Source organism: Hemitrygon akajei, chromosome 22 (assembly GCF_048418815.1).
Source record: "Hemitrygon akajei chromosome 22, sHemAka1.3, whole genome shotgun sequence".
In the NCBI taxonomy this organism is placed as follows: Eukaryota; Metazoa; Chordata; class Chondrichthyes; order Myliobatiformes; family Dasyatidae; genus Hemitrygon; species Hemitrygon akajei.
This window is the reverse complement of record NC_133145.1, coordinates 35129296-35140485: the sequence shown is the minus strand read 5'-3', so window position 1 is coordinate 35140485 and position 11190 is coordinate 35129296.

Here is an 11190-nt window from a genome sequence, read left to right as displayed (position 1 = left end):
TAAACTTACGTGTCTTTATCCTTCATTTTTAGATTTGCCATCTCTCTCACACTAAAGTGAGCCCTGTTGCACTCACCTCAATAATAAGCAAGTGCTTAGAGAGGCTGTTTAAAGATTACATCTGCAGCTTGCTATCACCCACACTGGACCCCCTACAATTCGCCTACCGACAGAACCGGTCTACACATGACACCATACCACAGGACTACACACTGTCATCACTCACATGGTAAGAGGGATGCGCATGTTAGAATGCTGTTCCTGAGCATTCGACACCATAATTCTCTCCAGAGTCAACAGGAAGCCCAGAGACCTTGGCCTGCACCCTGCCATGTGCAGCTGGCTCCTAAACTTCCTATTGCCGACAGGTGGTAAGGTTGGGCTCCCTCTCCTCTACCCCTCTGACCCTCAACAATATGCCCCCCAGGATTGTGTTCTGTCCCTTTCGCTACTCCCTTCACACCCACAACTGTGCTGCCTCACACATCTCCAATCTGCTGATCAAATTTGCAGGTGACACGACGTTGATTGGCCTTATTTCTAGCAGTGACAAGACAGCCTACAAAGGAATGGTTAACACCTTGACACAGTGGTGCCAAGATAACAACCTCTTCCTCAATGTCCAAAAATCAAAAAAGCTGATCGTGGATTACAAGAAGAACACAGATAGCCTCACCCCTGATCAATATCAATGGGACTGCAGTTAAGAGGGTGAGTAGTTTTAAGTTCCTCAGTGTACACATCACTGAAGATCGTAACTGGACTGTACACACCGTCTGTGTGGCAAAAAAAGCATAGCAGTGTCTCTTCCACCTCAGGCGACTGAAGATATTTGGCATAATCCTCTAAATCCTTAGGACCTTCTACAGGGGCACTATTGAGAGCATCCTGATTGGCTGTATCACCACCTGATATGGGAACTGCACCAACCTTGATCACTGGGCACTGCAGAGCATGGTACGGACAATCCAGTGCATCTGTGGATGTGAACTTCCCTCCATTGAGGACATTTACAGCAGCAGGTGCAGAAAGAAGGCCTGGAAGATCATCGGGACACCAGTCACCCCAACCATAAACTGTTTCAGCTGCTTCCATCTGGTAAACAGTAACACAGCATTAAAGCCAGGACCAACAGGCTACAGGACAGCTTCTTTCTACAAGCCATTAGACTTATAAATTCACATGTCTGAACATTGCGATGGAGTCATAACACAAAGATTTTTACTCCCTCATATTGTGGGGTAGATGTAAGATTTAAATAAATTCAAATTCAAATATTTCAGTGATTATTAAGATATTTTGGGGGTTAGCACACATAACTTCGCACGTAAGACATCTTTAGGGAGCTGTGTCTCAGAAAGTCAGCGTCCTTTATTAAGGACCTCTAGCACCCAGGGCATACCCTTTTCTCACTGCTACCATCACGTAGGTGGTATTGAAGCCTGAAGGTACAAACTCAGCGATTCAGGAACAGCTTCTTCCCCACTGCCATCCGATTCCTAAATTGACTTTGAATCTTTGCACACTACCTCACCTTTTTTAATATACAGTATTTCTGCTTTTGTAATTTTTAAAAATCTATTCAATATACGTAATTGATTTACTTGTCTATTTATTATTATGTTTTATTTTATTTATTATTTTTTTCTCTCTGCTAGATTATGTATTGCATTGAACTGCTGCTGCTAAGTTAACAAATTTCATGTCACACGCCGGTGATAATAAACCTGATTCTGTTAACTTCAGCAACTGACTTCCACCACCAATCTTCAAATATGAACATAGACAACAGATTAAATTTTAAATGCTGCTCTGAACAATGGGATCCTAAAAACCCTGAAAAACCAGACAATGTTGATTAAAATGCTTTTAGATGTCAGCGGTGTGGGTGCGAATGAGTAGATTTGAAGTTTGTGTGTAGTTCAAAGTAAGCATTGTGGATGCATTGTAATTACGGAATTGTCCTTTGATCTATAGGTCATAAAACGTTGTGTAGTGATAGGTCAAGCAGGTCTTTTCCTCCAAAAGGATCTCCGAATGACGCCTGCTATGCCTCATTTTGATCTTCCTATCTTGTCCACGAACAGTCTATACATGGCCCAGCCAGAACTGGACACATTTTTGTGCCTTGTTGTTGAATTCGGCAAGATCTGCCAACAGTACAGGGTTCCTCTAGCGATGGGCTTTGCAGGAGATGTTACATAGTTTGTGGCTCAGTTGCACATTCACAAGCTGTTGGGCTGGTTGCATCTCCCCATTTATTTAGTGAAACCTTTGAATGACCTACACCAGTCCTAAGTCTGTTAAGGCACTTCCAGGTTGCCCAGTTGCAATTAGCTCCTGGGGGAAGGCTTTCATCCGGTGGAATTTCCATCGTTGGGGGTTTGAGACTGGCGAGCCGGTCTTCCCACAAGGTGATGCGGGCTTCATATGGGGTTGATTGTAATGGAACAACACTGTTCATGAAGCTCTTCCTTGACTTTAGGAGGTTGGGTGTAGGTGTATGACCATGTAGAGGGTGCATCTCATCTGATGTTTGACAGAGTCGTTCTTTCTTGTTGGCTACCATTCTTCTTATATCAGGGGGAGCGATACCCACCAGGATATATAGGCTGTTGGTGTTTGTTGGTTTTAAGCAACGTGTGATAAGTCGGCAGCTTGCAGTCAGAATGGCATCCATCTTCTTAGCATGAGTAGATCTTTCCCATGCAGGGCAGGCATTTTGATAATTAAAGAGACTGCTTCATAGCTATCAGTACTTCTCTCTGGTGACTTTGTTCACACAACGATATTGGGGGCTTGTCCATGAGGCCTTCGTGACCCATTGTGTGGCTAGCAATTTCGGCAGTCTAAGTGGGTGAGTATTTTTAATAAACGCTTGGACCTGTTCAGGTTGGTGGCTGCAGGATCGTCAGGTAATATGAACGTGGTGGGAGTTGAAATGGTGTGTGTGTGTGTGTGTGTGTGTGTGTGTGTGTGTGTGTGTGTGTGTGTGTGTGTGTGTGTGTGTGTGTGTGTGTGTGTGTGTGTGTGTGTGTGTGTGTGTGTGTGTGTGTGTGTGTGTGTGTGTGTGTGTGTGTGTGTGTGTGTGTACATATATGAGGAAGGATTCATGTGTACATGTATGAGGAAGGGTTGGATAATCCAAGGAGGGAAGACCCAGTCTTCCTGAAGATACTGAAGGAAGATCTGGGGTCTGAGCACAGCCAACAGAAAGTTTTAGATTTCGGGATAGTGGTGATCTGGTGTCATGGACCAGTTAGATAGACTGGAGGAGGGGCAGGGGGAGTTGTAAAGTGGCTGTGCTGGATGTAGCTGCTTTGTGTGCCAGCAGCCAGGGCATGTTTCAGGGAACTACTGGAATAGACGTGGGAGGATAAAGGAGATGATTTGTTACAGCTGTGGCTTCTCAGATGAAGATTAGACGTAATGCTCTGAGGAACAGTGTAAGTATGAAAGTCACTTACCAAAGCAGGCAGAATCCATAGCAACGCCCTCTCTTTTCAATTTGACTGCTGACCAGATTATAGAGCTGACGAGATCAAACAAATGGGCTGATGGCAGCCTCTGTTGCCGGTGATGATCATTCATGGATGTACACAAGAGATTTATTAAGGGCAAGCAACGTGAAATGTCAGTGGACACAGGGTCGTCAGTATCAATAACTGATCTACCCTTGCCCACGACTAGAGAGGCAATTTACATTACCAGTGCAGGAGGTGAAACAATGAGGGTGGAGGGGACTCAGCCCAGGTACTCGAGATTGAGGGAGTGTAGCTTGCTGTAGATTTCTGGGTGTGCCCAAACATTAAAAGCAACATCCTGGGAATCGAGGCACTGACTAAAGCAGGTGCGATCATAGACTTAGGAAAAGGAGAAATAACATGGACAAGAGAGGGAGAGCAAAGTGCGTGACCTGCAAAGCAGCTAACGTGGCCCACAGAGAGAGAGCAGCACCAAGCAGGGAGGAGAGACAAGGCAATATGAGGGAATCATGTCAGGAGGTCCCCAGGGGAGGATCCAAGCACAGTCAGGAGCTTTTTGATGTAGTGCAGCTGCCTGAGGAGATTACAGTAAAAGCTTGCCAGAAAGGAGACAGTAAGGAACCGAAAGTGAGCGAGTGGGTAGACTTCAGTGTGAGGAGAGCAGCGGACAAACAAGAAGCACCAGAAATTACAAGTGTATAGAAAGAAACCACAACTCCCAATTTAATAAGATTACATGGGGAAGGACCACTGAAACCAGGGTAAAGTGTTGAAGGACCGAGCAAAACAACAGTAGCACATTACAGATCAGAGAGAGCCAGAGGGAGAGGAGATAGTCATCCCATAGCTTTGGTGACCAAATCCTGGTGATGGTGCAGCCTGAAAAGGCAGAGTTTGCTCTCAGATGGATAGGACCACAGATGGTAGTCTTAAAAAATGACTCTTAGTCTGTGTGTAGGATCGGCAAGTTAATCATTGAAAACACTGGACTCAAATTAAACCGTACAACTCACCTTCTTGTGGCCCGCCCAGACAGAGTGGGACATCAGTGTAGTTACAGAGAACCTAAGAGATGAACACCAGCTGGCTGCACCAGACCTGACCACAGTTAATGTGAACGCGAAGTTAGAGGACATTGAGCGTGCAACAGAAAGCCGAGAATAGCATGCTAAAGTGTAATGGTAATGGTACTTGGTAAGGAAGGCTGGTTGCTGAAGGTACTATACATGATTAATTGTGTAGCATAGTATAGAAAAGATATTAGGGAAAATAGATGGGAAGGGATGCAACTTACATCAGAGACATCAGGTTCCACAACATCGAAGGTGTGGCAGATAAAGAGTGTGATTAAACTGCAATTGGCCAGCCGGGAGAGAGGCAACAGGCATACAAATAACAAAAGCTGCATCTTTAAAGAGCGTTACTCAAATTTCAGGAATAATCTCTCTGCTTAGTATCTGATGGCTGAGGTATAATAACTGTTCCCAAACCTGATGGTCTGGAACTTAAGGTCCCTTTGCCTTCTGACCAATGGCAGCAGCAAGAGGAGAGCATGTCCTTGATGGCAGGGGTTCCTGAAGATGGGCGCTGCTTTCAAGTGACAGCACTCCTTGGTGGTCAGTGGTGGGGAGGGCTTTACCTGTGAAAGACTGGGCTGTGCCACTACTTTTTGTAGGATTCTCCATTCAAGGGCATTCGTGTTTCCATATCAGGCTGTGATGTAACCAGTCAGTATACACTCCACCGCATATCTATCGAAGTTTGTCAAAGTTTCACATAGGTAGATATGCAGAGAGAAAAAATGAATACCATTAAGTATAGATATGGAAATTAAATAGCTAAATTAAGAATAGTAGTGCAAAAAGAGAAAAAAAAATGATAAAAGATAAAGCAGAGTAGTGTTCATGAGTTTAATGTCTGTTTAGACATTGGATGATAGAGGGGAAGAAGATGTTCCTGAATTGCTGAATGTGTGCCTGCAGGCTTCTGTACCTCCTTCCTCATGGTAACAATGAGAAGAGGGCATATCTTGGGTGATGGGTATCCTTCCTAATGGACATTTAATAATCCATTGTTTTATGGCAGAAGTACAGTGCAAACCATACAAAACTATAAGTTACAATAAGAAATAAATAGATAGTTAGATGGATGAATAGTGCAGAAGACAAATATTGACGCAATGTTCATGGATTCAGAAATCTGATACCAGAGGGGTGGAAGTAGAAGGTTCATTAGACCTTTTTGCATTCCTGTGACAGTTTAGAGTTTATTTTTTCCATTTCACTTCATTTGACTCCCTTGTTCACTTAAAATGACTTCTTTTATATCTACTTTTCCATTCTTGGGCATATTTGAATCTGTCATGAATATCTGAGAAAGTTTTCCATCAGCTAAAGAATAAGTGAAGAGTTAGTTTAATCATCACTGCAGCTCCCATTTACAGATTGAATGGCACAGTTCCCAAAATGGTCATTATTTATGTTCTGAGCCAATGTCAAGTATTAGGTCAGAAGAAATTGGCTAGAATGAAAGTTGCCTCTGCCAGAAGTCACACAATGTACATTTTCTGAATTTCAATTGGAGCACAGATTCTGGAAGTTTTGCAAACAACGGCCCAAGATGCATTTGACACAATGAAGGATTATATTTCTAAATTATGAAATCACATGGGCATTCACAATTAGATAAATAATTCCTGTGATCTCAGCTCATACATTTCTGTTCTTGTACTCATTCTGATTTGATAGCTTGTGATATAAACTCCTATTTGAATTTTTGTCTTTTACATTTATGACATTATACAATCAACTTATCTCATCCATTCTGACCAATATATTTAGATTAATCTTATTACTTCATGGCTCTTTCTTGCTATGACAGACTCAAGTTCGGCAGCTGGAAGATTAACACTTCCGGCATTCAACTTGATGTATCTTAAAAATGATTTGTATAATTCATTGGCCCTGATGTTAATCTTGTTCCACAAAGGAAAATGTATATTGAAACAGTTTAAATGAGTCTGGTAAATTATACTTAATTATAAATGGGATCAAAATAGCTGAGGATAACATCAGGTTTTCCCTTTATTTTTGGAAAAAGCATCAACAATTGCCTTATAACTGACCCATTGAGTCACTGACTCAAAGTTCATTTGAAATAAATTTGGGGTGTAAAATCCTGAGAGGTATAACACAACCAGAATCAAGGCATAGTGCTCTTCTATAAGCTTGGTAGGAACTGGACAAAAGATCAAAGGTGAATGGTTAAAATGGAAATAAAACGGCACAACTAGAGGCTCGTGTACAGACACTACAAATTGAATTCAAATTAGAAATCAAAGGATATAATCTGCAGGCTGCAAGTAAATAATCTTGATTGCAGGTACTAACGGAAATAAATATATAGTATATAGTCATTTATATATTGTTATGACCTCGGCCCCCTCCTTTGTGAGAATCGCAAGAGCCCTAGTCAAGGGGGGGTCAACTGACCCAAGAGGGGGAGAGACGTGCTGAATAGACACAGGAAATGGGAGAGAGAGAGGGAGAAGTGCGGAAGACCACGTTCTCCCGAGAAGCAGAATAAAGGCGACATTGACTATTGTCTCATGGAGACCACGTGAAAAGCCCTCGGGCAAAGTGGGCTGGTTGAGAGAGAGATCGCATCACCTGCAACCTGATTGACACCTGCGATCCCGTGAAGAAGTATAAAGGAGGGTCTGAGGGGGGGACAACCCTCAGACGCACCAAGGAGACACCAAGGAAGCACGATACCGATTCCCGTGGGAGCGGGAAGCCATTTTGAAGGAAGCCACGTGCGTTAGATTCCGACTTTTGAATCTGTCGCTGGAACCATCGGAAGACCGCTTTTAACTAACAACGGGGAAGCCTGCTCCCCTGATTCCAAGGATTTGCTCTGTAAAGACAATGGGCAAGTGTTTATCCTTTCTCAACCATCTCTCTCTCTCCACAACGTGAAACCCCAGCGGTTCCCAAAAGGGAAAAGCCTGCAAACTTCTGACTGACTCTTTATATTTCAATTGGACTCAGTATTACCCCCTAGACAACTATAGAGCTTATTTCTGATTGATTATTATTACACCGGTGTTTTAGATTGAGTTTTGACGATGTATATGATCTGAATGTTTTGTATTAACCATACGTTTGTGCCCCTTTTTGAATAAAACGTTTGAAAATAGTAGCATCCGACTCAGCTGATCCCGCTATCTTTGCTGGTAAGTTACCTGGTTACGAGGTTACGTAACAATATAAATACAGTCAAAGGAGAATTGATGGGCATGTGTAAGCAGAATAATTTTCATGTCTGTGGAAAAATAAGGAAAGGGGTCAAAATAAAAAGAGGATTGCTCCTCAGGGAATAAGCACGGACTTAATGGTTCCATTCAATAGAAGTGCAAGCCTTTTGTTATCGTTTTACCTGAAAGAAAGAAGAGTAACAGTGTTTTGTTCAGCTCTATTGACACAGGTTATAATTGAATAGAGTTTAATATAAACATTTAAGCAGCATGAATACACATTTCCCTTTGTGTAGTAAGACTGGAATCAGGCCTAAAGAATGTATAGGTTTTGGGTTGATGGTATGTCAGTTTAAAAAAAAACATAGATTGCATTTCATTTAGTCTATCTGAATGCACTCTAACTTTTATGATTATGTTAACCTGACATACAAATGCCATAAATTCATCTGATGTTTGAGGACAAGAACTGGACTTCAGGTCTTCTTCCCTCCTCAGCTTCAGCTCTCATCCAAGTCACTTGTCCAAAGTTCAAAGCAAATGCCTTATCAAAGTACTGTATGTATATGTCACCATATTGTATCCTGAGATTCATTTTCTTGTAGCCACTCACTGTAGAGCAAAGAATACAATAAAATCAATGAAAATCCACACACCAGGACTGACAAACAACCAACGTGCAAAAGAAGACGATCTGCACAAATCAAAAAAAAATCTTAAGTTATTAATACTGAGAAATTGAGCTGTAGGATCCTTCAAAGTGAGTCCATAGGTTCTGGGATCACTTCAGAGTTGAGTTGAGTGACATAATCCACACTGGCTCAGGCACCTGATGGTTCAAGGTTAATAACTGTTCCTGAAGCCAGTGGTGTGGGACTTATGGCTCCTGTATCTCCTTCCCGATGGCAGCAGTGAGAAGAGAACAAGGCCTGGATGGATGGGGTCCTTGATGATGGATGCTGTTTTATTTTGTGGCAGTGCTTCATCTAGATGTGCTCAATGGTTGCTCTGAGTAAAGTAGAAAATATTGAAAATCATTGAAGGCACATGTCATTGCTTGAGCATACAGTATAACTTGCTTTGGTTTGGTGACTGCATTCTCAACCATAGATCAAATTGATGCAATTTATGAAGATCAAGAAAATGCCACTATAAAATAGAGAGAAAAAACATATCTGAGTTGAATAATATGCAAATGTAAAGGGGTTAATTGTGAGCAGCACTGAGGGTTAATTCAGTAAAAAATCAACAGTGCATCAGACACTTGACAGAAATCCGTCAACTTGCAAATTTAAAAACCTAACAAATCCTCTTCACTCCATCCAGACAGAAGCAAGCCATGAATTGACATGTTTTGTTCTCGTTAAATTATATAATAATTTTGACAGTAAGGAAAAACAGATGGAAATGTTTTGCAGCATTCTTCACTGTGGAAGATACTGGCAGTATGCCAGGAGCTCAAGAGTGCTAGGGGCAGAAGTGACTTTAGCTGCTATTACTAGGAAACCTGGGTTACTAGTTAACTTGGTTGACAATAACTAGGTGCTTGGGAAACTGAAAGTCCTGAATTGAATTGAGTTGAATTTCAGTTATTTTGTCATTTAGAAACCACAACTGCAATGCAGTTAAGAAATGAAACAACGTCCCTCCAGAATGATATCACAAAAGCACATGACAAAACAGACTACACCAGAAAATCCACATAATGTTTGGCAATCCCCAAATCCAGAGTCTGGAGAGGCTGCTGCATATTAATATCATGCTACCATCTTAGCGCGTTCCCCAGAAAGGAGCTCCAAATCCACCAGACAAAACAAGACTACCCAGACACACCAAGTCAGGAGACCTACTCTACCACCCAACAAACCAAAAACTAAAGCTACAAGACCTACACAAAACCTCATAGTTACAATGTATAGTTACAACAGTGCAAACAATACTATAATTGATAAAAAAAAAAACAGACCATGGGCACAGTAAGAATATTCCAAAGATGTTAAAAGACTATAAGTTCGAAAGAATCCACCACACGGTTTCCACAAGTCCTCGGGGTCCCGATAGACTCGTCATCCCACGCAGGCGGCAGAAGGGAATACCCCCACTATGGACTTTCACAGTGCTGCCAGACTCAGCCTCACAGATGCAGCACACAATGAAAGCGCCCCGACCATAATGGACTCTGAGTCGATCGAACCTCTGAGCCTCCGACCATCCCCTCCGGCACAGCCTCTCCGAGCACCATCCTCTGCCGAGCACACTACGACGCCTCTGCCACCGGCCACCACAAACACAACCCCAAGGACTGGGGGACTGTTCTTCCCAGCAGAGACCCGGACCTCACAACAGCAGCAGCAATGAAGAAGGACTTCCTGGAGATTTCCAGATGTTCCTCCGTGCTCCCACGTCCGTTTTTCATCAGATTAGGATTGTGCACGGCACCCTGCTTGACAAATAACAGATATCAACTCCTGAGAGGCCACTGCAAACTGTGTCGCGCCGCCATCTTGAAGCCATCTGAAGGTATATAAGTCACCCAGACCAGATGGACTACAACCCATGGTTCTGAAAAAGGTGGCTGAAGAGATTGTGGAGGCATTAATAATGAACTTTCAATAATCAATGGATTCTGGCATAGTTCTGGAGGATTGGAGAAATGCAAATGTCACTCCACTCTTCAAGAAGGGAGAGAGGCAGAAGAAAGGAAACTGTAAGCCAGTTAGTCGGACTTCAGTGCTTGGGAAGTTGTTAGAGTCAATTGTTCAGGATGTGGTTTTGGGTACTTAGAGGCAAGAATAGGCCAAAGGGATGCGGAGAGAAGGCAAGAGGTTGGGGCTGAGAGGGAAATGGATCAGCCATGAAGAAATGGTAAAGCAGACTGGATGGGCCAAATGGCCTAAATCTGCTCCTATATCTTATAGTCTTATATAGGTTAGTTTATATTTATCATTTAACAGTATTATCTATCTATCTATCTATCTATCTATTTATTTATTTATTTATTTATTTATTTATTTATTATTTGTTTCATTTTTAGTATTTGCGCAGACTTTTACACTTCTGTCTTTGTTAGTCTTTGCTTGGCTTTATTTTTATTTCGAGGTACAGTGTGGAACAGGCCCTGTTGGCTCAGCAGGCTACATTGCCCAGCAACCCAACTATTTAATCCCAGTCTAATCACAGGACAATTTACAATGACAGATTGACCTACTAAACAGTATATCACTCGACTGTGGGAGGAAACTGAGCACACGGACAAAACCCAAGTGTTTGCAGGGAGGAAGTACAAACTCCTTACAGAGGATGCCGGAATTGAACTCTAAACTCTGATGCTTCGAGCTGTAATAGTTTTACATTAACTTCTACACTACTCTGGTTTGTGTGTAGTTCTTCAATGATTCTATTGTATTTCTTTGTTCTTCTGTGAATGGCTGCAAGCTAATTAATCACAAG